Genomic DNA, 25,981 nt, shown 5'->3' on the forward strand with positions numbered 1-25,981 from the left:
CTATTGCAGGCAGAGAGGAATTATACCTAGATATATAAAGAGGGACTCGCCATCGTCTACACAGCAGACCACTTTCGACAATATATTACTGGCAAAAAAGTGACCTCCATAACTGATCACTGGCCCTTATTGGGTATTATGGGCCCCCAGAAACCAATACCACAGACGTCACCGCGAATGACACGATGGTGCATCAAGACGTCGACGCATGATTATGAACTCGTACATCGCACTGCCAAGCAACACCAGAACGCCGATACACTAAGCCGCCTGCCACTAGACACCACTATGGACGAACCACCTCTGCCAGCTGCCCTAGTGAAAAAATTCTTATGTACAGAGGGTACGGATCTGTACATATGCAATTATGGTATTATGGATCTGCATGAAACGGATCGGCATGATGCGGTATCCGCATAGAAGGCTTCACATATACGGCATCCATATAAACAGAAATATGGTATTACGGATGGTATATGATATCGCTGGTCATGGGGAATTTTGGTCAAATAACTGTTGAGGATTATTATCCCAAAACCACAATATTATTGTGAGAAATGCCTTAGTGGAGGATTCCGGAAATTCTGACCACCTGGATTCCAATCACCTGGAGTTCTTTAATGTGCTTTTCAATTTAAATACAGGGACTTCAAGTATTTTCGCCTCCATCCAAATTGTCGCCGCCACAGCATGGATTCAATCCCACGACCTAGAAATTGTGGCAAGATGCTAACCGCATGATATGGCTTCGATATATACAGCTTGTGCATTAGATCCCATTAGGATATTGTACCGGTCACTTGGGAAAAATAAAATTTATATTCTGTAGCAGAGCTCTGACATTGTACAGTTGTTTCTCAAGTATCAAGTAAAGCAAACAATATTTATTTCACAAGTGTAAAATAACTGCACTGTGAGGGACAGTGCAACAATGTCCCAGCACACATTTACACGTGTAGAATAAGTATAAACAGTGTAGTGTGAGAGATGACACAGTCAAGTCCCGGCCCGCACCACCACACAAGCATTGCCTTCTCCTTCACCACCACTTTTATGACATATTCAGCTTGTCCGCTAGGTATCAGCTCATGCTCCTGTCTCCGCTCTGCTGTTGAAAGACTCCTTTCGCAACTTCTTCGAGTCAAATTCAAAAGCACCTGAAATAGGCCAAAGTCAATGCAATGATCGAGAGCAGAAAGAATGAAATCAATTGCCAACAAAAGTTAGGTAAACGTGCTATCTTCAAAAGTGTAGACGCTCTAGCACATACATGTGCACATTCCATTTCAACTAGTAATATTTAAAATAACTGCCCAATTCATAATTTAAAAAGTGCAGTAGAATTAAATGACTCTTTACGAAGTGCCACATAATGATCGCACTTGTTTATAGAAAAATGCCTGCAGACTTCAGAGTATTATAATACAGGATTTTATCTTTGAGAGAACAATCGACTTGATCAAGCTACCTTGATTATAACTACAACCAAAAAATCAGGCTCAACATAGCCACCCATTTGTAACTTTTACTGCTTCAAAATTTTGAAGCAGTAAAAATGTAGCAGTGGGTTTCTACTGTATCTCAAAACAGAAAGACACTGTGGCTACACGATACCGTGGCTGAGTGAAGAGGTGTGCAAACGAGCCTCAATACATCTTCAGCGCTCTCACCTGCTCAAACGTTTTGTTACCTCGTGCAGTGCACAGCTGACACATGGCTTTGCAACCACTAAAGTGCCTATGTAGTGCGGAGTTATGCAACGCATTGAACTTGTTTTAATTAGTATGCTACATGGCTATGGTCTTCAACTTCCCAAAACTAATGTCAGTTCACTGCTTTTAGAGTGACGAATTTAACCAATATGAAAACAGTGCATCAGCAAAGCTTTTGAACCAGGCAAGCATTTTATTTAATGCGACGGTAGCCACCAGAACATCGGCACACCGATTTCCACGTCTTAAGACATGCAAATTTCTAAATATTTGGAGTGCAATATTCAGCCTATATTTATTAACACCCATTTGGAATATTACCACCCTAGCGATTCTAAAAGGACAATGTGCACCAACAGCTGTAATAGACACCAATGAGGTGACGTCACCCCAAGATGTTTGAAATCATAAGTGTACCATTAACCTTCGCATGCTAGAAAAAATAAGTTTATGCAAAAGCTAGGAAGCAATAAAAGAATACTGCAACTTTTTAGCTCTCAGTAGTGCTCCAAGTGCAAAGGCTGACTATGGTGGAGTAATAGGAGAGGTGTCTGAATGGCGCTTGCCCCAGCTTTTATGGTTGAGGGATATACATTTGGACGCATGCTGTAATGGCTCATTTTGCGACTTTCTATAGCAATCAAGTCACCTTCCAATGCATTAGTGTCAGATGGTCGGCACAGTTCGTATGTGTGACGTAATTACGGGACCCCAGTCGAAACGGTACGATACTCCGAATGTTGGCAAATTATGGCTCAGTGGACCTCAAGTTGTGTCGCTATGTTTTGTAAATGAGACTTTTGATTGGCAGATTTAATATGGTGTGAGCTGAAGAGTGGAAAGGAACGCAAGCTGAAAAATCAAAACAGTTCATTTATAGCTATCACGGGGACGATGAAACAAGTCGAGGTAGAGTACTGAATGGACAGCCAGGATTCCAAATACACAAGTAATTGAAAATTTTCTGTCGGTGTTTGATGACCCCTATAGGACTATGCTCACCTGGCCTTCCATGAACCACACCACAATAAGCACAGTGCATATGTGGATGGCCTCAAAATTAGAAGAAGAAGAAAACAGCCCTGTTTGTTATCCTCAATTCCTTTGCATTTGCCTCTATATAAGCTAGCTTTTATCAAAACTGTTTGAGTCAAACTATTTAGCTGAAAACATACTGTGCCTCAAAAAGTAGTATGCTGCTGAAAACTGAAGTTAAAAATTCAACAAGAACTCAAGTGCTCACAGGCATTTGTCGTCTTTCCCACTGCTATTTTTCAGTCCTTCCAAAAATCAATGTATCAACTTTCTAAAACTACCATCTTCCCAAAGGGCTGCATAAGAAAAGCAAGAAAAAGGCAGGTAAATCTGACAAAATTCACAAAGAATGTACACGTTTGATTGCTTCTTGCTATGGGAATTGGTGCGCCAACATTCTGGTCGAAACCTTTGCTTATGCACTGTTTCCATACTGGATAAATTTGTCACTGTAAAAGCAGTTAACCCACATAAAGTTTGGAAAGTTCACGACCATAGCCGTGTAGCATACTAATTAAAACAAGTTGAAAGCGTTGCAAAATCCCGCACCACATAGGCACCTTAGTCATAGCAAAGCCATGTGTTTGCTGACGAGGGAGCGGCGCTGTTTGGATCTTCAAACAAGTAGCCGACCGGCCGGCTGCCTATGACCGCCAGGCATTGTCCTTCCTAGCCGGTGGGTGAGACGTCGTGTCGCCACGAGGCCGTAAGTCGTTCGAGAGAGGACAACTACAGCATCTTCCTTGGAAGGGACCGCCGTGGTCGCCGCGAATTGGCCCTCTAATTAGGCGAGCGGTTTGGCGGACTCTTTGATGTATGCTGTCTGGAGTTTGGGACCCCTCGACTAGCGGCGCGCACACGACGAGGAAGAGCCCCGCTGGCGCCACCTTGGATTGCAGTGATCAAGGCTCAATATTGGACGTTCACGTGGGCCGTGCATGCTCTTCACTCTCGCCGGCTGTGTGTGATCTGTAATTGGACAGTAACCTCTGCACGTGTTCCCTGATCTAGGGATCTGGGGAGAACATACCCTTTATAAGGAGCCCCCGGGCTCATTGAAAGGAGCGCCATGCAGAGGAATGCCAGATTTGAAAGCTCACAATGTAAGAAAGAACTCGTCATGTACGAGAGCTCACCTTGTATTTAATGTAAATAAACCCTCTTTAAAGTCTCTCTTCCTCCTGCCTCGACAATTTCCTTCCGCACCTCCGGTGCCTGCAAACCGCGGTCGCAACAGAAGGTAACAAATTTTAAAGCAGATTTTGCAAAAAGCCAGTGAGGAGGAGACTGAATTGGCGTTGAATGCTTTCAAAATGGAGGCAGAGAAAGAAAAAAAGGAGAGGGAGGAAAGAGAAAAACAGGAAAGGGAGGAGAAAGAGAGGAACGGGGAAAAGAGAGAGAGCTGCGGAAAATGGCTTTATATAATGACAGCAAACATTTGGCTCAAGCGAGTGGAGGGGCTTCGGAACGAGCGAGCAAGATAGAATCATACTGCATGAATAAATTTCTCAATTTCAAATTAGGAATGACATAGGTGTATTTCTTGCGAGTTTTGAACAGACCTGCGTGAGGTTGAATTTAGATCCGAGTACATGGCCACAGCGGTTACTTTCTCTGCTGCCGTATGAAGCCGCTGAAGTGATCACGAGACTCAGTCCGCAAGAGGCAGATGATCATGAGAAGGTTAAGGCTGCCTTATTCAAGAAGTATCGCCTTTTAGCCGAGGGATTCCACCAGAGGCTTCGAAACACAGAAAAGAAGGATAGTGAGAGATATGTAGAGTTTGCCTACGGCATGAAGAGAAACCTAATCGAGTGGTTAAAAGGCGCGGAAGCCTACAAGAGTAGAGACAAGGTTATTGAAACCATTTGTCTAGAGCAGTTTTACGGAAAACATACCTCAGAACATGAGGCGGTGGGTGCAAGACAGCCATAATGAAAACACTGTGGAAAAGGCAGCCGAGTTAGCCGAAGGATACACAATGCGTAGAAAACTGAGCGTCGAGTACAGAGGGCCGGATGGATGAAAGAGGTCACGAAAAGAGTTTACATTCAGGGAAGGTTTGCAGGCGAAAAAAATTAAGCGATCCTGAGGTGGAAACAAGTACGCCAGAAAATAAAGCGGAAAGCTCGAATAGTGGGACATCTCAGCAGTGGCAAAGAAAAAAGTTCGAGGCTTTCAAACCTATTAGATGATATAATTATCAGAAGACGGGCCATATTGCGGTAAACTGCAGAAAGCCTAAGGTAGCTTTATCCTACATAGATGAAAGTGACGAGAATACACAGCTTTTACGCCTGTATCTTCATGACCTGGAGATTAACGGTATACCCTGCAAAGTACTCGGGGACAGCGGTGCCACCATGTACATTGTCCACCCTTCTTACATTACTGTAGATGACTTCACGGGAGAAGTGGCATGGATAAAACAGGTTGTAGAGGAAAACGGCGTTTGTCTTTCTATGGCAAAAGTAATGATCACTGGGCCGTTCGGAAAGCTCGTGACAGAGGCAGCTGTCTCAACATCACTGTCGTTACAGAACCCGTACATAATTTCGAACCGGTCCGACAGGATACTGCGCGAGCAATGTCAGAAACTTGGAGAAGGAACTGTTCAAGTGCTGACTCGTGCCAAAGAATGTGAACTCGCGTCTATCGCATCGGAAAAAACAATCCCCATGGCAACAGACACGGGCCTAGGTCACCGCTCAGGGGCACAGAGAGAACCTGCAGCTGATCAACAAAACGAAGTTTCATTAACAAAACTGGATCACAACCTAGATAAAAAGGCAGCTGATCGGTAACATGAGGCTTTATCAACAGAGCTAGATGGGGATCTAGAGGGAAAGCCAGCCATTACACTCAAAAGCGAAAAGGGGTCAGTATAGCCGCCGACGTCGAAGAACTTCGACTGGCTAGTGCAGGTAAACAGACAATCGCTGGCCGCTGAGCGAGACAGTGACCCTAGCTTAACTAAACTGCAGTTTAGCGCTAAAAAGGCGATTGCTAGGGGCAACGTGACGTTGCATAAGAAAGGAGGTTTGTTGTATTGGCACTACAGGCATAAGAGAGGAAGGGTTCTAGATCAGTTGTTCGTTCCTAGAAAATAAAGAGAGGATCTTTTGAACCTCTGCCACGAAAACAGCTGGTCTGGTCACCTAGGATTAAACAAAACAAAAGAGAGACTGGTAATGGAATATCATTGGTCGGGGTGCTTCAAAGATGTAGAGAAATTCGTAAGATCATGTGACACGTGCCAGCGCGTGGGTAAGCCTGGGGAAAAGTGGAAAGCTCCGCTGAAATCGGTGCCTATAATATCAGAACCATTGCGACGTATGGTAATCGACAGGGTGGGTCCCCTGCCGACAACTAAGTCTGGTTATAGGTATTTGTTCACCATGCTGTGCCCAGCCACAAAGTTTCCAGAAGCAATCTCTCTGAAGGAGCTCTCTTCGACAGAAATAATAGAAGCACTTCTGTCAGTCTTCACAAGGGTCGGCTTTTCGACAGAAATACAGGCTGATAAAGGGTCAGTTTTCACAAGCTCATTGACTGACGTTTCTGCAGAACTTTGGGATAAAACTTATACACAGCTCCATAAACCATCCTCAATCAAACAGCGTCGAGAGATGGCATTCAGTGTTGAAGCGAGTGTTGTGCGCACTCTGTTACGAGAATAAGGAAGACTGGGAAAGCTGTCTTCCGGTTACTTTGTTTGCCTTGCGTACGGCCCCTCATAAGGCCACAGGGTTCTCGTCAGCACAGTTAGTGTATGGCACGATGCTGCGCTCCCCACTTAGGATGCTTAGAAAAATGTGGGAAGAAAATGAGAAGAGTCAAACAGTGGTCGAATATGTGCTGAAGTTGCTAGAGCGACTAAGTACGACACAAGGGCTGGTAGAAAAGAACATGAAAAGAGCTCAAAAGACGGCCAAACGTACTATGACAAGAATATGAGACTGCGAACCTTTAACATCGGGGATCAAGTAATGATTTTAAAGCCGTTGCAAAAAAAAACAAATCGGAAGTTCATTGGGACAGGCCTGTCAAGGTGATGCATAGGCTTTCTGACACAAACTACGTGTTGAAAGTCCCAGGTCGAAGAAAGGAGGTGAAAATCTACCATTGTAACCTGATGAAGCCCTACATAGAACGTCAGGGAGTTGTGAACCTCACTCTACAACAGCCCGAAGAAATTAAATCTGAGCTCGACGAATGCACGAGAACTTCAGACTCAGAAATTAGCCTGGAAGAGGTTGTAGCTTCCTATATAAACAGTAAAACTCTTGAGACTGAACAAATAGAGGAACTAAAAGAACTTCTGGAGCAGTACATCGACAGGTTCCTTCTTCGACCGGGTAGGACAGAATTGATAACTCACGAAATAGAATTGACATCAGCCGAACCTGCAAGATCCAAGCCATACCGAATGTCTCCAAGGCACAAAGAGATTTTGGAGGCCGAAATACGGCCCATGTTAGAGCTTGGGGCCCGCTAAAAGTGACTACACGTCTCCACTAATACTTGTGGAAGGCCCTAACAAAGACCCCCGTCCATGTGTAGACTACAGGAAATTCAATACTATCACTAGGAATCAGTTGTACCCTATCCGAAATATTGAGGAACAAATCGAAAAGGTCAGTGCAGTGAAGTACATTTCCACGTTAGATCTCTTAAGAGGATAATGGCAGGTTTCTCTCTCAGAAAGTGCCAGCCGCTATGCCGCATTCATTTCGCCTTTCGGCACCTTTAAACCCTTGGTTCTTAGCTTCGGACTAAAAAAAGCGCCTTTCAGCTTCTCCAAGTTAATAGACATCGTACTGAAAGAACTGAAAGAGTTTGCACTCCCGTACCTTGACGATATCGCAATATTTTTTGACAGCTGGGAGTATCACCTTAAGCACCTAAAAAAGGTATTTTCGCGCTTGAGAGGGGCAAGTTTGACAATGAAAGCTGAGAAATGTAATTTTGGCTGCTCTCAAGTCACTTACCTAGGTCATGTTGTGGGGCAGGGAAGGAGACAGCCGACCGAACTAAAGACAGACGCGATTGCCGGTTTTTCACGGCCACGTACCAAGACCGATAGACGGTCATTCCTGGAACTTGTGAGGTACTGCCAGTGTTACATCCCCAATTTTTTGCAGCGAGCAAGTCCACTAACGGACACCTTGAGAAAAGGGGAGCCCAATAGCGTGAAATGGGACGAGGACAAAGAAGCCGCATTTCAGGATTTTAAAGCCTTACTCATTTCCCGACCTGTGCTACATGCAACGGACTATGGTACAGAATTTATAGTTCAGTGTGACGAGAGCGACAAGGGCATGGGCATTATGCTTTGCCAGGTTAACAATGACCAAGAAGAGCACCCTATTCTCTATGCCAGCTGCAAACTAACGGTCCGAAAAGAAGTCTACAGCACTTCAGAAAAGGAATGCGCCTGCTTGGTTTGGTCAGCCCGAAAGTTGTCATGTTACTTGTACGAAGCGAGGTTTATCTTTGAAACAGACTGCTGTCTCCTGACATGGCTCAATCAAATGCCACACAAAAATGGTCACTTGCTGGATGGAGCCTCACCCTCCAGCAGTATAACTTCGAGGTTCGTTATAAGAAAGGGAAATCGCACAGCAATGCGGATGGTCTGAGTAGACTCGTCTAAAAAGAGCTGTCTTAGGGACCGAAAGGCCACTTCATTTTTGCAGCTTTTGGCATTATATGACCAAAGCTGTTCATTTCGATTTTTTTAAATTTTTACGTCTTCCTCCACGAGTGTTGTACCTATGGCGGCACGGAATTCCGTCAAAATTTTCGTGTAGCTGGTTATTCATTTGTTTGTATTCTTGAGAAACCTGGAGGGTTACAAGCGAGTACAATGCACTTGACTGCGGCATGGTATTGTGCGGTTTTTTTCGCTGTTGTCAATCGTTGTGAGGTGGTTTGAGAGTCGGTTGCAAGTTTGCTGCTGAAGGCTCCTGGCCAGGCCATGCTCCTCATCACCAGCCATTCTCTTCGTGCCTAGTGGTTGGGAGCGCTGGCCAGCCGAGATTTTCCGGGCGGTGGATGAGCTGTTACGTTTGGCCCGGCAGTTCGTCTGGGAAGATGTCATTATGCGTAAGCCGGTCTGCTAAGGTGCTTTCAACCCCATCGGCGCACAGTCAGCTATACGCTGTTCTGTAGGTGTTCCAGGAAGTTCTCGGGTCACAACAAAAGCTTCGCCAAAACCCTTTTGTTGAACGGGTTCGAACAGTGTGGGACGGCGCCACTGTGGCAGTTCTCATGGAGTCAACCTCTCGACTCAGCTGTCGTCGCCGACACGAAATCATCACAAAAACACCGACAGTCCGAAAGCGTGGGAAAGCGTCGCGGTTCTCAGGGATTGAGCACCTGGCCTGCCGAGTTCGGAAAAGTTCCTGTAGCAAAACGCTGCCTTGGACCACTGCTGACATTTGTGCCAGCGGCCATCTCCCCGGAAAAGTTCAACTTTCCCCCTCCACTGGACTCTACCACCTCGCCCTTCGACGTCTTCAAAACGTGGGCCAGGTGCATCATTGTGTGGTGCGCTCGTGCTACCATTGGACCTTTTCGCCCAGCTGAGTGGTTCAACATCTGCACCCTTTTTGGTGGGTGGACCACTGAGACTTTGTCACCTGGTTTGTGGCGAGTGGTCACCGCCTTCTTCGGACCTCCGTGTAAGGAGACGGCGGGCTATAAAAGCCAAATACATTTTGTAAATAATCACTGAATCTCTGTACAGTTCCATCTTTCAACTATCTTGTAAATTAACCTTCATTCTTTCTCTCTTAACGCATCCCCTGACTGGCGAAGATCGGCTATGCGGACGACGGCGGGGAGCCAGGTACACAAAAAAACCCCGGGGTACCTAGCATCAACCTCGAACACTTAACAGCCTGTGCCTTTTTTTGTGTGCTACATGTTTTCATGTTGCTTTCTATCTTATGAAAGTAAAGCATTCAAGACTGATATTGGTTTCTGCCAATGCACTGATGTTGACTTTTTATCACCGTTACTTCTCGAGAGTGTGCGCAGTTCGTGGTTGCATTAATCGTGCTGGTTCCTTCGCTTGTGCTTATTTCTTTCACACCTACAACTGTTGGTGCCAAAAGAATTGCATATGTTCATTGCATTTCTGTGAATGATGTTGCTTCCAGCTCCGTGGTTCTCTTCGTCAACGAGGTTGTGGCTGTGTGCTTGCTAATGCATAACACAGTAACAAATCTTAATTGAGGACACAATGACCAATTTTTTTCAAGAATTCCTTTCGGAAATGCTTTGACTTTCATGAGAAGTTTGAATTATTACAAGTCTTCGCAGTCTAACCACACACCAACACTACTAAATTATTGCTTCACACATCTCATGGCAACCTTACAAGTGATCACTTGTAAAGTGTTGGCCATGGAGCCACTCCATGGATATGACAAAGGAAACTCAAAGAATATGACACCACAGCTACTCAAAAAAGTTTTCGTGCTACTTGGGCACGAGCACAAGGCGACGTCGCAGATTTTTTCAAGGATAAGCATTGAATAAAATGCTGCACTACTAAATATTTTTCAACTTCACGGCTGCCTGTGGGTCATGTTTTGGAGACCTACAGCCTTTCAAAGCTCTCACTTTCTTTACAGGGTGGTACCGCTTATAGCACAGATATTTGTGCTTCCAGCAACTTACCGTATAAGCAATCCATGCTACATTGGTTTATTCAGTGAAAAAGTTTATATGAATTTCTTGCAAATAACATCATGTCTATATTGAGACTATATATTTAAGGGGAGATGCTACTCAAAAAACGATTTTCTTTAAAAAGAGTCTGAATTTAACACAAATTGGCATGCTAATAGAGTTATTTCTCCTCTTTTCAAATATGTCATTTATTTTCATGTAGATTGCTTGGTTTTCTTTCTGCAGGTCAGATACTGCAAAATTATGGCCATTGTTATGCAACAATTCTGACCTATAAAAATTTGAGATAAAGCACGCAGATATAGCTGACTATGATCCTTTGAAACTGTAGAGTGCAAAAAACTATATAAATTTTGTGTGTAAAAAGGTGAAATACAGAAATGAAATAGAAAAATTTACTATGGCTCTAGTTGCCAAGGGCTTTCAATGTTATGTTATTTTTGAAAAACATAATCAAGCAGCACTGACAATCTGAATAAATACTTGCACTCTATGGGCCTTCATCATGCTATGTGCAAAATTTCAGAGAGGTATGACAATTCTAAGTATACAAACTAGCGTGTATAAGAAGCACAGATCACACAAAACTGCAAAAAGAGAAAAACGCATTTGAAAGTTTGAAACCTTTTTTTTTTTATCACAGAATTGTTAGAAATGCATAATCTTTGGCCATAATGTTCAACAGAACTTTGAAAAGCACTGCAAGTTACTAGAACTGTCCTGCAGCATAGGTTGTGCCCTCACGGTCCTTGCGAGCACTCTCTTCTAGCCATGCCCTTTTCACTCCACGACGACGGTGGGCCCTTGCTTCTGCTGTCACACGCTCGGACATTCTCTTGATGCGCCTCGCATCACGGGAATCACTGATAGTAACTAGATCTCCAGATGGCAGTATGTTGAGCTCTTCCAGGATGTGCTCGAAAGTAGCATGACCCTTGTTGAACCACAGGATTGCCATAGCTGCGGCAGTCTCGACAACCGTTCGGGAGACAAACTTAGCCTTGGGGCAAAGTAGCCAAATTTTGCTGTTCAGGGATTCCGATGCGTTCTGGGTTTTCCCTTTGATGCATCGAGCAAGAAGCTTCTCATCCGTTAGCCGCTTATAAATGGGCAAAACAGCCAATCCCTGTGCTTTTGTCAGGAGAGGTGTGTGGCGTGGTGCAGGTTCACCAAGTGCTTCAGCGCGTTGATGTTTGCACCACGACTCTGTTCCTGCAGGGCAAAACTTGTGGCTGCCAGCATTGTCAGTAGAGCATGAGTGAAAGTACGAAGCCCATACTGCAGTGTACATATCCCGTACACTCCCCCTGTTGTTTGTTTTGGCAATTTGATAGTATGTTTGGAGCTTCTGAATGGCTGGCTCTTTCATTTTCTGCCCTCGTGGTAATGGCACATGCAGCTTCTGTAGCGCGGTGCCAAGTCTCTTGGCCACATGATTAGTGCAGTCTTCTCTTTCTATATTGACAGCACGATAGACTTTTGACTCTGCAACTGCGCTATATGCTTTGCTGTCACCGTCACTCAAGAATGTCGTGAAATGCAGTGGGGTGTCATAAGTCAATGTTCTCTGCCAAATGCACATTGCAGCCTCCGTTTCCATGGCATGGGAGGAACAGTCTGCATTTTTTTTCACAGACTGGGCCATGGAATGCCTGCCACACTTCCTCGTCTGGGCCCATATCCTTGTGCCTACTGCATGTCAGGCAGTAATTTGATATGACCTCGAAGTCTAAGCAGAGGCCAGTATCTAAGGAGATAACTGTGCCAATCCTGTTGTGGCTTTTGTGGCCCCTCTTTTGCCAAGTGCCGTCGAACATAACAGCCACATCAGTTTCGCCTGCTACTTCTTTCGTGAACTCTCTGGATCGGCGCAAGTTTTCACTCACAGCTGCCATGGCAGCGGTGTGCACCTTCTTTGCTATCGAAAAAAATCCTCGGTGGTGCATTGGCTTTGGGAGTCCAATAATGGAGCAAAATCTCGACAATTGCTCATGCCCAATGCCGACAGCGCGTGCAGCCACCACCGCCTTCACATTTACAGCGAAACTACCTCGGGAGCTCCCACTGTCGTACCGTTGGCTCACTCAGCTGCTGCCGTCCGCCATAACACGCAGTGACGTATAGGAGCACGAAAGAACAGTCGCTGAGCATTCGTTGTTTTCGCAATGAAGTTCGAGGAGCGACGAAAGTCCCTTGCGCTTTTCTGCCGGCTCCCGAACGGCAAGTTTTTGAATACCGCAAGCAGGGCATGCCGCACCTGCCACAAGTGCCGTCAGCAAGAGGGTGTCGCACAAAACTGTCGTTGCACAAACCTCATTGCGCTGTCTTTCGTCTTTTTCGAAGAAGCCGAGCTTCTTTTCCGAAGCACTGACGAAAGAAAGCGCAGCGTCAATCCCTTCATCGCAGCCACTGTTGCTCGCGCACTTGTCGATGCCGCCGTCAGGCCTAGCACACGTAGGCGTGTTCTAGTTTGTCGCCGTCGTTCGGGGCGCTTTACGCCACCTTCCCTTGAACTTGTGCTTCGTTCGAAACTTCTGCGGTCTCACGTTGCACTTTTTCGGGCTTGTCATCACGGAAATATGCGTAGACGCGCAGAAAAGCAGACGGACCAAATGCCGATCGCCGCCACCCACACAGCTGACAATGACTCGGTAGCCAATGGCGATGCGGCTTAGGGTGCCGCGCGTTTCAAACCGCTCAAACCACGTGATAAAAAGGCCTCGTTTTTTTTCCCCACGTACGAAACTGGCAGTCGTCGGAGCTGTAAGAAGAAGGCCGGACGCAACATTCCCAACCGATCGCGATGGCGGGCGGCACTGCGATGGGGAGCAGCGCGCAGTCAAAGATGGCCAATATCGGCGCAAATTCACGAAATTTTGAGCCACCGCGATGCCTTCATACACATTTTTTTTGCATTTTGCGGTTCGAATTTAGTTTTGAAATTTTCACAGATGAAAGAAGAAGGTTTGAAGACTACAATGCAATAAAAATCAAAATTACGAGAAATTTCGCTAAAAACGCGATTTTTTTACTCGCATCTCCCCTTAAAAGAGTTTTTCGCTATCTTGTGAACAAGTCAGTGTGCCACTGAACCTGGTCCACTGAATGTGATCAATTGGTTATGTAGCATTCATGATGCAACGGGCACCCAATTATTCACTATACTACTCTAAAATGGTCATGCTGGCCTAACCAAGATACTCATGATAACAAGCACAAGTCTGTATGTAAGGCTTCCTGGAAGTAAAACTACAGCATTTCACCTGCGATCAGCTCCTTTACTTGAGTTTTGTTCATACATGAAAATGTATGTTGTGAAATTGTGGCAGCTCTAGAAGAAAACAATACAGAGAATTTTCCTCGGCACATCTGCACATTTACCAAGGTGACAAAGTTGCAGTAATTGTCATGGCAGCCACAACCATTTTGTAACTTCTGAACAGCAGCACCAATAAGGCCACTAACACCACCAGTGAAAAAGTCGACACTACCAAGCTGGGGAAACCTCTCCACTTACCGACCCTAATAATTCTAGCAACCCTGGTGGAATCTCACCCAGTATTTCAGCACTAATGACAGGGCTATGCTAAACCATACACGCACTCACACTGCAGAGTGTGAAGTCCCTCTGGCGATGGTCCACTTCATGCTCCTTGATAAAACAAAACAGCAGCAAAGTACCCCGGCAACGCACTCCTGGCACAGGTTTTCATCTCCCCACAGAGCTTGGGGGTCCTTGGTCTCTACTTGAGACCTCTGCAGCTTGTGGCTTTCCGCCTGAAGTAAATCTGCACGAGACAATCGTAGATAAGGTCTTTAGAATTCATGATATATAGAAATCATGATATCCAAATTCGCACAGCAGAAGAAAACGTTCCCATTGTTCAGACACATCAAGGCATCTTTTTTTTTGTAGTTATGGCCCTGCATCTGCAACCTCTATTTCAATTGTTTTTTTTTCTCAGGCTGCACTTGCTTTTAATGGTGCTAGCTCACTATGTAATTGTGCGTAAAAACAGCTCATCCACCACAATTCCAAATACACTGGGAAGCAACATCAGCTGGATGCTTTGGACAGCTTCTTTAATGTAATGGCTTATGTTGACCTTGACAGTGCTACTACACTGAAAAGTATGCAAAAATTATTCATCGTTCAAGGGTTCGAGAACTAGACAGAACGTGCAATTACATCCAGGTAGAAATACGAAGACCGCGAATCATAGCGCATGCTTTTCATATTCAGGTAGGGTTATATTTTCCAATTGGGTTTAAGCTCCCAATAAACAACAAGTCATGAAGCCTAGCAGAAAAGGCTTGTTGTCGTGCTATTGAGTCATTTTGTTTGCTGTACATGGTTTTATGCTTTTCTGTGCACCATAATTAGTGCTCAATACTGCTCGATATCATGTTACTACCTATCCCCTCTCTATTTTGTGCTGCTTACAAGACAAAGCAGTTGATGCTGAAAACTTTGCCTTCGTGACTAGTGTGACATATCAAGAGACAACACATGCTTTCTGAATACATGCACGTACCTTAATGCAAGCATGTGCACCGAACTGTAGTGCCCAAACATGTACTGCTGTCGTGCTCACTGCCAACTCTTTGTAGCCTGTTGTGTGTAGAAAACTTCATAGTGGCCACAGACTCCAAAATATGAAAATGTTTCACGGTGCATTCAGAGTTATTTTCAATAATTTGACACTCATTACTTGACTTTCCACTGAACTAAAGCAAACATGTACGACGAAAATGGTTGTCAGTGCTTTTATTTGTTTTATGTTTGAACCACGTAAATATATAAAATGAGTTGTCCTCTATAAGACTTTTTCTTTCTTTTGAATTAAATAAAATTGAGTTTCATATATCACAAGGTGGTCTGCATAGGCCGTGAAACTGGGAACCCTATGTTGAAAAACACACACACAGCTCAAGACATTTAAAGTGAACCTAGTTCTGCATTGACCATACTTGGCGATTTCTCCCTTTTTACTCTTGCTCATTGCATGTTTTTCATTCCACTAAGACCTGTGACTTCAAGTCCATGCAATGCTGCATGAAAATGGAATGCAAGATTGCTCAATTCAAAGCTAACAAAGCACATTCAGCACCACATCAAAGAATTTCTCAAGCAAGTGGCAGAATGACTGAATTTGCAAAATATATCTTACTTGCAACCACGACAAGCGCCAACTCTTAAACACTGATGCATTCTGCCAGCTTCAAACTATGGGGCATCATTTGTAAAAACCAATAAAAAACCTACGAATCACGCGGCGTGACAGGTGGTGTGCACCCCTTCTACATGCGCACACACAAACACTTAAGGAAAAAGGAACTGGCTCACACAGTCAAGACGAATGAGATTCAGTGTTTCAGAGACGAGTAGGCTGACAAAGGTAGGATATGCTAGTGATGCTTCTTTTGGCCACCAAGTGATCACATGAGTTAAAAAGAACAGAAGCTGTTCATTCCCACAAAGCAAATAGGCCACAATGTTTTCTTGGAATGAACGAAAAATCTGTCCACATACTTTTACCATGCTTTTGCAGACGTACAAGTGCACACAGCCTGTAATATTAGGTATACTATTTCTTGTGCATTATTCAAGCACATTACATACTGCATTCACGTCTGCCATGACATGTTTTCAAAATACAATAGCTCTACAGTCAACAAAGATTTAAGAGTATTTATAATTTATCCAAAATGAACATACAATACTGGGTACGCAAACCATTTGCCTAAAAAAATGAGCATATAGCAATACCTGCACAACTATTCTAAGCGTTTTTCAGATATACAGGTCAAAATGACATTAGTTTGTCCTAAAAACCCCTCTCATTGTAACATGCAAGCAAAGCACCTGAAGAAACTTATTTACACTATTTATAATGTAGTGATCGCCAGATGATGCCTACCCACATCTCAGAAACATAAAAACGCAAAGAGCAACAACTCAGCCTGGTCCTGTTTAATGCAAGCCACAGATTCACAATGAATCTGTTGCCTTTCATTACGATATATTCATTGTGAATGGATTAGTTACAGCCGTCTTAGCAGTTCAGTATATTTTTCACAGGTTTGGGATTCCTGCCATAAGACCACTAAGACTGAGTTTTTTTTCTTTTTTTCTTTTCTCGTTAATATGTATACTCTGTCCCACAAACTTGTTGCAGCAGTGTAGAAGGTACAAGGTGTAAGAAGCAAGCTATGTTTCTGGCTACCAAAGCATAATTCTGGAAGGATTTGCTTAAATAACTCCTGAAATACCTCTGATAATTTCTTTACATATCAAGTAGACACATGCATCGAGTTCAGAATGTCATCACGATCAACAATGGCAAAAGCAACAGCATTACAAGTAGCAGGCACCCTACACGTTCCTAGAAACAATCCCTTCTCCTGTCCAGGATTCGGCAGTGTCCAGCTTTTTACTGTTCCCCGTGATGTCCACATTTTCACCTGCTCATAACCCACAAAACCTGTTCGTCAGCTCACAGCCCTACCTTTTCGCATGGTGAGGAGGTGCACTTGCCTAGGAGGAGAGACAAGCTAATCAACCAAGTATAGACGGAAAGAGCAAAACCAGTGAAGCCTCTTTTGTACCACCAAATGCATTGAAAAATCCGACCGTTACATATGTGCACGGCAACACCACAAATAAATTTCGACCTCTGGGTGGTTTCGGGGCTGTTCAAAGTGGCAAGCTTAAGACATTTGCATTTGTTTAAAAATATGAGACGATGATATGCAACTTGTTCATCCTGTTTCAAATGTACATCATATGCCTTTATTGTATATGTGACCACCGATAACCATCGTTACGAAGCAACAAGGCACACCCCATGCAGCCATGAATGCCCCCTTTAATACGAAATCATATTTGCTACTAGACTACAATCAACACAGTCGAAAACAAAAAAGTCAGTTCTAGCCATGAGCTACATTACGCTGAGAACAAAGCACCACATGTGTTTTGTCATTATCGAAATAATTTGTTTGCTCAGCCACATTTATTAGGCCTCGTTTCCAAGAATGGGGAATTGTCATTATCGAAATAATTTGTTTGCTCAGCCACATTTATTAGGCCTCATTTCCAAGAATGGGGAATTGTATTACGGAAACAAAGCAAAATAGTCACAAATACATTGCTGCTTAAGCATCAGGATACAAATATAAAGCAAATAGAAGTTGAACTTTCGGAATTACAAGCCACAGAGTGCACGATGATGTAATCAATTCGAGGTGAAAGACATGTGCTTCAAGCGTTGCTGCCATGTTTTCGTTTTCTCTGCATTGCAACCAGCTTGCTTTAGTTACCCAACATGACTGCAGAGATGCCATGAAAAGACCAAGCAGCGAATGTGACGTAGGTGAATGAATGTTTAGGGCTTTCCACCCTTTGCACTGGCAAAGCAGCTCTGTAGCCTCCACACTGCTGCAGCCAATTGGACAGATGAGCATAGTTTACCTAATGTTTAGGAGTCACTGACATACATACAAACGCAGAAGCATAATATAGGGAGCTTGCACCAACAGTGGTGGCACAGTAGGTGTCTAATTTCTTGCCTTAACCAGTTGAGATGATGATTGGGGAAGCACATGCGGTTGTGGGCTGTTATAGTTACATGCAAAGTAAGGCAAAGTTACAATGACAGAAAGATGCTGATGAAAGACACCCGCAGCCGCATAGTACAGTAGCTATATATGCTCCCTACAGGACAAGAGGTGATATACAGTAACTCAATCCGGCAGTGCACCATCGTAATAAAGCAAGATCTTCTGCCGCACACACATTCTCTATTGCCACCTCGACTGGCTATGACAACAATATGGCTACTTGCACCATCATCGTTCGTGCAGGCTCCTTTCAGGCACCCTGATATTAAAAAAAATAGAATTCATACAATAGTGATTGTTGGCCTCAATGTGATGTGTTCCTTTAAGTGTGGTGAAGAATTGAAATGTATTTCAAACCACACAAACAGGTGGAAAGTAAGCGTGCAGCAGCCTTTTGTTAGGCTTCAACGTAATAGCCCAGTTTTCTTTGCTAAAAACCGTGTTTATACCATGTACAATTTATTTTTATATGTACCATAAACATTGAATGAAACTCGAACGGCAAACATTGACAATGGTATAGTATGTACCGTCCAGAAATCACCGTGGACAGGCGTGAGTGTGCGCAATACTAACGAATGTGCGCACCTGTCAATAGTGATGACTTGGCGTTGCGCACTATCTATCCCATAGCAAATGCTTGCTGCTGTTGGAGTTTGATTCGACACAGATTGTTCAAGTACGACATTGTGCCACAAGTAAAAAAAACACACAAAAAAGACACGAGCACGATGACATGCGTGGCCATGTCATATCTCTTGTGTGTGTGTTGCTTACTAGCGGCAGAATGCCATGCAGTAAGCAATACCAACTACGTTATGAAGAAATATTTCTGGAGTACGTTGCCAATAGTACAGTCGTGAGCAATATGAGAGCTAACACCGAATACAAGTTTAACATATGATTACCAGTAATGTATTGACATAAATTTGAATTACTTAACATCAAGAAATACCTTTTCGTTTGAGTATTTAGTGTTATGAACAATACTACGCCTGCCAGGTGCATAGAGTGTAAATAGTCTGAAATGTGCCTGCAGGCGTGGATGAAAAGAAAAAAAAAAACACCAACGGGAATGGCAAAAATAATGAAAGTGGAGAGAGGTACACAACTAAGTAAAGTCGCTAACTTCAGAGCTGGCTAGTATTTTATTTTTAATTTTAATATTAAGAACTATAACCTATATTTGGCTGGAAAGTTTATTTTGTTTGCATAGTAACAAACAGCACAATGTAAAAACAAGAGACAAAAAAAACCCACGTGGGTTGAGCACGAACTGTCAACTGAAAAGTATGCTGCTTAAAAACTTGACTGAAAAATAACGTTAGTTGCACACCTAGTGTGAATGAGAGAACGGTTAAATAAAAATAAGTGCCACAATTAACTAAGATTTCACCAGACCCACATGTGTACTAGGCATGTAGCTAATGTTATTTAGGCAAGGTTTTGTGCAATAAATTTTTCAGAAATCAGTCTGTGCTCAGCTGGCTAGTATTTCATTTTTAATTTTAATATTAAGAACTATAACCTATATTTGACTGAAAAGTTTCTTTTGTTTGCATAGTAATAAACAGCACAATGTAAGAACAAGAGACAAAAAAAAAGAACAATGTGGGTCGAGCATGTACTGTCAACTGAAAAATACGCTGCTTAAAAATTGACTGAAAAATAGCGTTAGCTGCACACTTAGTGTGAATGAGGGTACAGTTAAAAAAAATAAGCACCACAGTTAACTAAGATTTTACCAGACCCACAAGTGTACTAGGTGTGTAGCTAACATTATTTAGGCAAGGTTTTGTGCAATGAATTTTTGAGATAGCAGTCTGTGCTCCTCCCGCATTCTTCTTATGTCTCCCATTTTTTTACTTCGTGCTAACACTACTGTGCTTTAGTCGCTATGAACTTTAAAACCTAATTTCAATGTATCCACTTGTATTGCTGACGATTGTACTGTATAATAAATTGGGCAAGAAAAGCATGTCGCTATAAGTCTGCTAACATATGTGTTCTAGTGCAACAAACACGAGAACAGAAGAATGATGCAAAAATGCGCTCTGGTCCTGTCATTAGATGTCTTCTTTATGTCCTTGTCGTGTTTGTGCTAAAATACTCACATGCCTCATGAGCTAGTCAGATAAGAAATACTCCTGTGTCATACCTATCCTTGTATCAGCAACAATCCAGCACTGTGAGAATCACACCACTGCCACACAGCAGTTTAATGCATTTTACTACATGCTGATAGCACTATAATGTATAAAATGCTGAAATCTAGCATAATATGAAGTCTCACATGGTGCATGCAAGTTAAGAGTCAGACGTCAAACATGGATGCTGGCTGGTACAGCATTACTGGCAAGCGAAGACGACGCGCATGTATACATACCATTGCATGAACATCTTTCCCAACACAGAGCAAACACATGATTACGTTTAACTAGCTCAAGACAGTGTTGAAGTGCACAATAACCACTAACCACTTCACCACTTCATTGAAAATGTAGGCTCCTTATAACCACTTATGTAGTTCGCTAGGTGAATTGAGTCAAGTTAAAAATTATATCCTCCCTGAAAGCGAGCAAAATGCTGTCCAGCCGCAAATGGCACTGCAGGTTCTGTTTTATCAACAAAGAAAGCGCCGCTAGCTTCCTGCATACTACAATGCACATAAAAAAAACTACTCCATCATTACACGCACGCATGTTGTCAATTTTCGGGAACTCGCTTCCGTGAGGCCGTACGAATGAGCCATGACTCCGCAAGTATCAGCGTAGTCAAAGCAAATCGGTAACGCGCACAATGTCCGTCGCTCGCAAGAGGCTGCCCCTTTACGACACCTCGTTCGAGAGCTGTAACACAAGCCTTGTGCTGAGTTGCACACTTCACATTATAACCTATCCCACTTACCTTAACTCTTTTTTCGGCACTACCATGAAATATGTCGCCACGGGCGACAGCCATCACCTCGGGATTCCTTATAGCGCCACGCATTTCGCCGTTTCCTTGAAATACTCAAACTTTATCGGCACTCCAAAAAACACGGGAATTGCGCGCAATTTCGCACATCGCACAAACGATGAATGGAGCTTTCTTGCGCAAATATAATGCTTTTACCCTAAATCTTCTACTGGACGTCGCGGGGCGATCGCCACAACACACGCACCCGTGCACGCACCCAAACAAGTAACAGCTGGCTTTGGCTGTGAATGGCTTTGGCCTAAAATGTTAGTTGCAAAAAAAATTATTTTCGTGCGAAAAAAAAGAGTGCATGGTATTTATTGAAATAAATTTTTAAACAAAGTAATGGCCTAATTAAAGAACAATTTAAATTAAGCAATCCAAATAACGTTTCGACAATTTTTTTTGTTCTAGCGGACGATAGGCATTCACCACTTCTACCACGCACGTAGTGATGCGGCTTTACGTTCGATACTTGCAACCTACAGTAGTTGTATCTGCGTTATCAATGTATCAAAAAATGTCTATAAAGTAGTAATGCTTCTACGTAGTGCAGTATGTTATGTTTCAAGACAAGCTATTTCGATGTGTTGAAGCAAAGGGAAGCCACCGTGATCAGTTTATTTCACCGATTCGCTCGGCACCGCCGTATGCATTAGCGTCGTTCCCGGCGCTGTCTTAACTGCTCGAGGTTGCCTATGCCTTTTCACTACCCTTCCAAGAGTACATGTATGGGACGACGACAACCCCGGACTTAACAATAATAATATTAATATCTAGGGTTTTACGTCTAAAAACATTGATAGGATTACGAGAACTCGCAGTGGAGGACTCTGGAAGTTTCAACCATATGGTGTTCTTTAACGTGCACTTACATCGCACAGTACAGGGCCTCCACCATTTCGCCTTCATTGAAGTTAGACCGCCTTCGCCGGCATGAAACCAAGGACTCCTGGCTCAGAAGGAGCACTTTAACTACTGATCCACCATAGCTGTAGTCACTATATCACTACGACGTTAATCATGAATTCACCATCGCAAGTGCAGACAATCCACAAAAAACTGAGGTGTCAAACAGTTATAAGTAAACAGATGTAACAACTCTTTAATTAGGCAGACTGGAATGTTTCACTTCTCTGCACCACTAATAGGCACAAAAAGTCACTTGTGATTTCACGACGCTTGCGTGACGTAACTCAACTCGCGTTTCCGGTGTCATTCAGGGGTGGAAACAGTGAGCCAGATGGCTGCGGCAGTCGCTTTTTTTTTTCTTTTTAAACACAACTGGTGTTAATGTCAAAAAGATGTTATAACAATTTTGGGCATTAACATGATGGAAAGCAGCGCAAATAAATAGGACATTTCCGTGTCACTCCGCATTTCTTTTTTGCCTGCGTTACCTTCGATCATGTCACAGTGAACCATGTTCCGACACGCACGAAAAGTTCCATCGCCTTAGGACACCTACCGAAGGGAATTCATGGTCGCACACATCTTCAACGCCGGTCCCAGTTTCATATTCATCATCTTCACTGAGAGCTAAAAAGTTTCAGTATTCTTTTATTGCTTCCTAGCTTTCGCATAAACTTATATTTCCTAGCATGCGAAGGTTAATGATTTGATTGATTGATATTTGGGGTTTAACGTCCCAAAACCACTATATGATTATGAGAGACGCCGTAGTGGAGGGCTCCGGAAATTTAGACCACCTGGGGTTCTTTAACGTGCACCCAAATCTGAGCACACGGGCCTACAACATTTCCGCCTCCATCGGAAATGCAGCCGCCGCAGCCGGGATACGAACCCGCGCCCTGCGGGTCAGCAGCCGAGTACCTTAGCCACTAGACCACCGCGGCGGGGGGTTAATGATTTCAAATATCTTGGGGTGACGTCACCTCATTGGTGCCTTACAGCTGTTGGTGCACATTGTCATTTTAGGATCGCTAAAAATTTAGTATTTCAAACGGGTGTTATTAAATATAGGCTAAATATTGCACTCCAACTATTTAGAAATTAGCATGTCTTAAGACATGGAAATTGGTGTGCCGATGTTCTGGTGGCTACCGTCGCATTAAATTAAATGCTTGCCTGGTTCAAAAGCTTTGCTGTTGCACTGTTTTCATATTGGTTAAATTCGTCACTCTAAAAGCAGTGAACTGACATTAGTTTTGGGGAGTTGAAGACAATAGCCATGTAGCCTACTAATTAAAACAAGTTCACTGCGTTGCATGATCCCGCCCCACATAGGCGCTTTAGTGGTTGCAAATCCATGTGTCAGCTATGCACTGCACGAGGCAACACAAAGTTTGAGCAGGTGAAAGCGCTGAAGATGTATTGAGGCTCATTTGCACACCTCTTCACTCAGCCACGGTATCGTGTAGCCACACTGTCTTTCTGTTTTGAGATACAGTAAAAACGCACTGCTACATTTTTACTGCTTCAAAATTTTGAAGCAGTACAAATTATAAATGGGTGGCCATATGTTGAGCGTGATTCTTTGATTGTAGTTATAATCATGGTAGCTTTACTCAAATTGCGATGTGCAACTGGATTGTTCTCTCAAAGATAAAATCCTGTATTATAATACTCAGAAGTCTGAAGGCATTTTTCTATAAACAAGGGCGATCATTATGTGGCACTTCGTAAAGAGTCATTTAATTCAACTGCACTTTTTAAATTACAAATTGGGCAGTTATTTTAAATATTACTAGTTGAAATGGGATGTGCACATAGTATGTGCCAGAGCACCTACACTTTTGTAGGTAGGTACGTAGGTAGGTAATCAACTTTATTGATTCACGAAGGAATCATTTGAGGGGGGGGGGTAGGGGAAGTGGAATTAGGATGACGACGAGCCCTCGGGCCACTCTAGGTGGCCGGACACTGCTGTGCTTCGGCCACCCTTCTGGCCCAGCTCACTGTCCGAAGCTGTAAACCTGGCTGCGAGCTGCGCAGAGCAGCCTCCCATCGCTCCTGGTGTTCTGACCCTTGCCACGGAGGCTTGGGTTTGTTTGGACAATTCAGAAATATGAGCTGGAAGTCGGCTCTGGTGCTGGGACATAAGTGGCAATGAGGCGAGGTTTCGCCATGTGTAAAAAGGGAGAGAAGAAAAGGAGTCGTCACTGTGGCCGTTTGAAGTCTGCGCCACAAAGCCTGGTCACTTCTGGAGAGAAATTTATGTGGCGGGGGATACGTTAGGCGAGAATTTCGGTGAAATAGCGTGATATCGTGATAGCTGAGGAGTTGATCCCTGGCACCTCTATGCGAAGGCAGGTCGCTGTGAGCCCGGTTGGCGAGTGCTCGGGCTTGAGTGTGAGCGGCCGTGTTGCCTGGGTGTCCACAGTGCGCAGGGACCCAGAGGAGGGTGATGAGGCGATCAGGCGGAAGAGATGATTCAAGAATTTTAGCAGCCGGGGAATGAATTTGGAAAGTGGCAAAATTACGAATTGCAGTTTTTGAATCGGAAAAAATATACTAAGCGGAGGAGTGAACAATGGCTAAAGCAATTGCCGCCTCCTCTGCTTCCAGAGATTCTGTCGAATTTGGAAGGGACGCACTAGCGACCAGTTTTTGAAATCCATCTACGACGGCTACCACGAAAGCTTGATGATCTACATATTCGGCCGCGTCTACATAGACTGCGGGAGAATTAGGAGGGAAGCGCTTCTGAAGGGACTTGGCTCGAGCTTCCCGTCGGTCCCGATTATGTTCTGGGTGAGTATTTTTGGGGAGTGGCGGGATTAATAGGTTGCATCTAACAGTTACGGGAACTGCGTGCGTGGCCGTGGTGTGACCAGGAACGTTGATTCCAAGTCGGCGCAGGAGTACCTGCCCTGTTTCTGTGAGTGATAGTCTTTGATATTGGCGGAATTGATGCGCCTCTACAAGCTCTCCCAGAGTGTTGTGCACCCCAAGATGAAGTAGTTTATCCGTGGTTGTTGATTTAGGGAGATCGAGCGCAGTTTTATAGGCATTACGAATGAGTCTGTTAAGTTGCTCGATCTCTGTAAGTGAGAGATAGAGGTAGGGGATAGAATAGGTAATTCTGCATAGGCAAAAGGCCTGTATGAGGCGGCGTGTGTCTGCTTCCCTCATGCCGCGATGACGATTGGATATGCGCTTAATGAGGAAAGCTGTATTTTGAACTGAGGTACGGATTAACTATATGGTGTCAGCGTTCGAACCATTGTCGTAAATATTAAGGCCTAAAATATTGACTTTATTGACCCTGCGAATAGGGGTGTCATCAAGCATAACTTGAATGTGACATGTATCTTGCTTTTTAAAGTCAATTACTAGGAGTCCTGATTTAGCCGCCGAGCAGGTGAGCCCAATATTGTTGGCGTGTTTACCAACAATGTCAGCGGCCAACTGAAGCTTCGATTCGATTTCGCCATGGTTGTCAGTATTGACCCAGATGGTGATGTCATCCGCGTACAAGGAGTGATTGATGGAAGAAAGTTTGGCAAGTTCCCGCGCAAGCGGTATGAGAGTAACGTTAAAAAGGAACGGGGACAAAACCGATCCCTGGGGCGTTCCCTTGCTACCTAGCGTGAAGGAATCGGTTTTGAAAGTGCCCAACTGTAGGCAAACGGACCTATTGCTGAGAAAGGCAGAGACATACCTGTGCGTGCGAGAGCCTACGTTGAGTTCGCTACTGAATTCAGGAACAGCGCAACCTACAAGTAGTTACTTCGTAACTACGGAAGTGAAAAAACAAGGACAGAAAAGAGCGCTGACTTTCAACAAACCGGTTAAGAGAGCACAATAACAATGTTCACAACGCAGTTCAAGGACACCTCGGAATCCACTGCAGAGACTGCGGCTGCGTGCCAGTTTTTGAGCGTTGCGAGGTATTAAGCAAGCACAACTCGCAGGCCACGCGTGAGATTATTGAAGCTTATCAAATAAACAAGTTTGACGGAAAATGTGTAAGTTGCCCATCGGTTGCA

At 43.9% G+C, this 25,981-nt stretch overlaps 1 long non-coding RNA gene across 1 annotated transcript; it reads right to left on the reverse strand.

Moving 5' to 3' along the window:
• Nucleotides 1-864: 864 nt before the first annotated feature.
• On the reverse strand, nt 865-21,236 carry LOC142776372 (uncharacterized). Its single transcript, XR_012887487.1, has 3 exons — nt 20,979-21,236; nt 14,056-14,236; nt 865-1,157 (listed from the first exon to the last, which is right to left on the reverse strand). It is a non-coding gene; the product is annotated as an uncharacterized LOC142776372 (long non-coding RNA).
• Between the last annotated feature and the right edge of the window lie 4,745 nt (nt 21,237-25,981).

The sequence above is a fragment of the Rhipicephalus microplus genome, chromosome X, assembly GCF_043290135.1.
Source record: "Rhipicephalus microplus isolate Deutch F79 chromosome X, USDA_Rmic, whole genome shotgun sequence".
Lineage (NCBI taxonomy): Eukaryota > Metazoa > Arthropoda > Arachnida > Ixodida > Ixodidae > Rhipicephalus > Rhipicephalus microplus.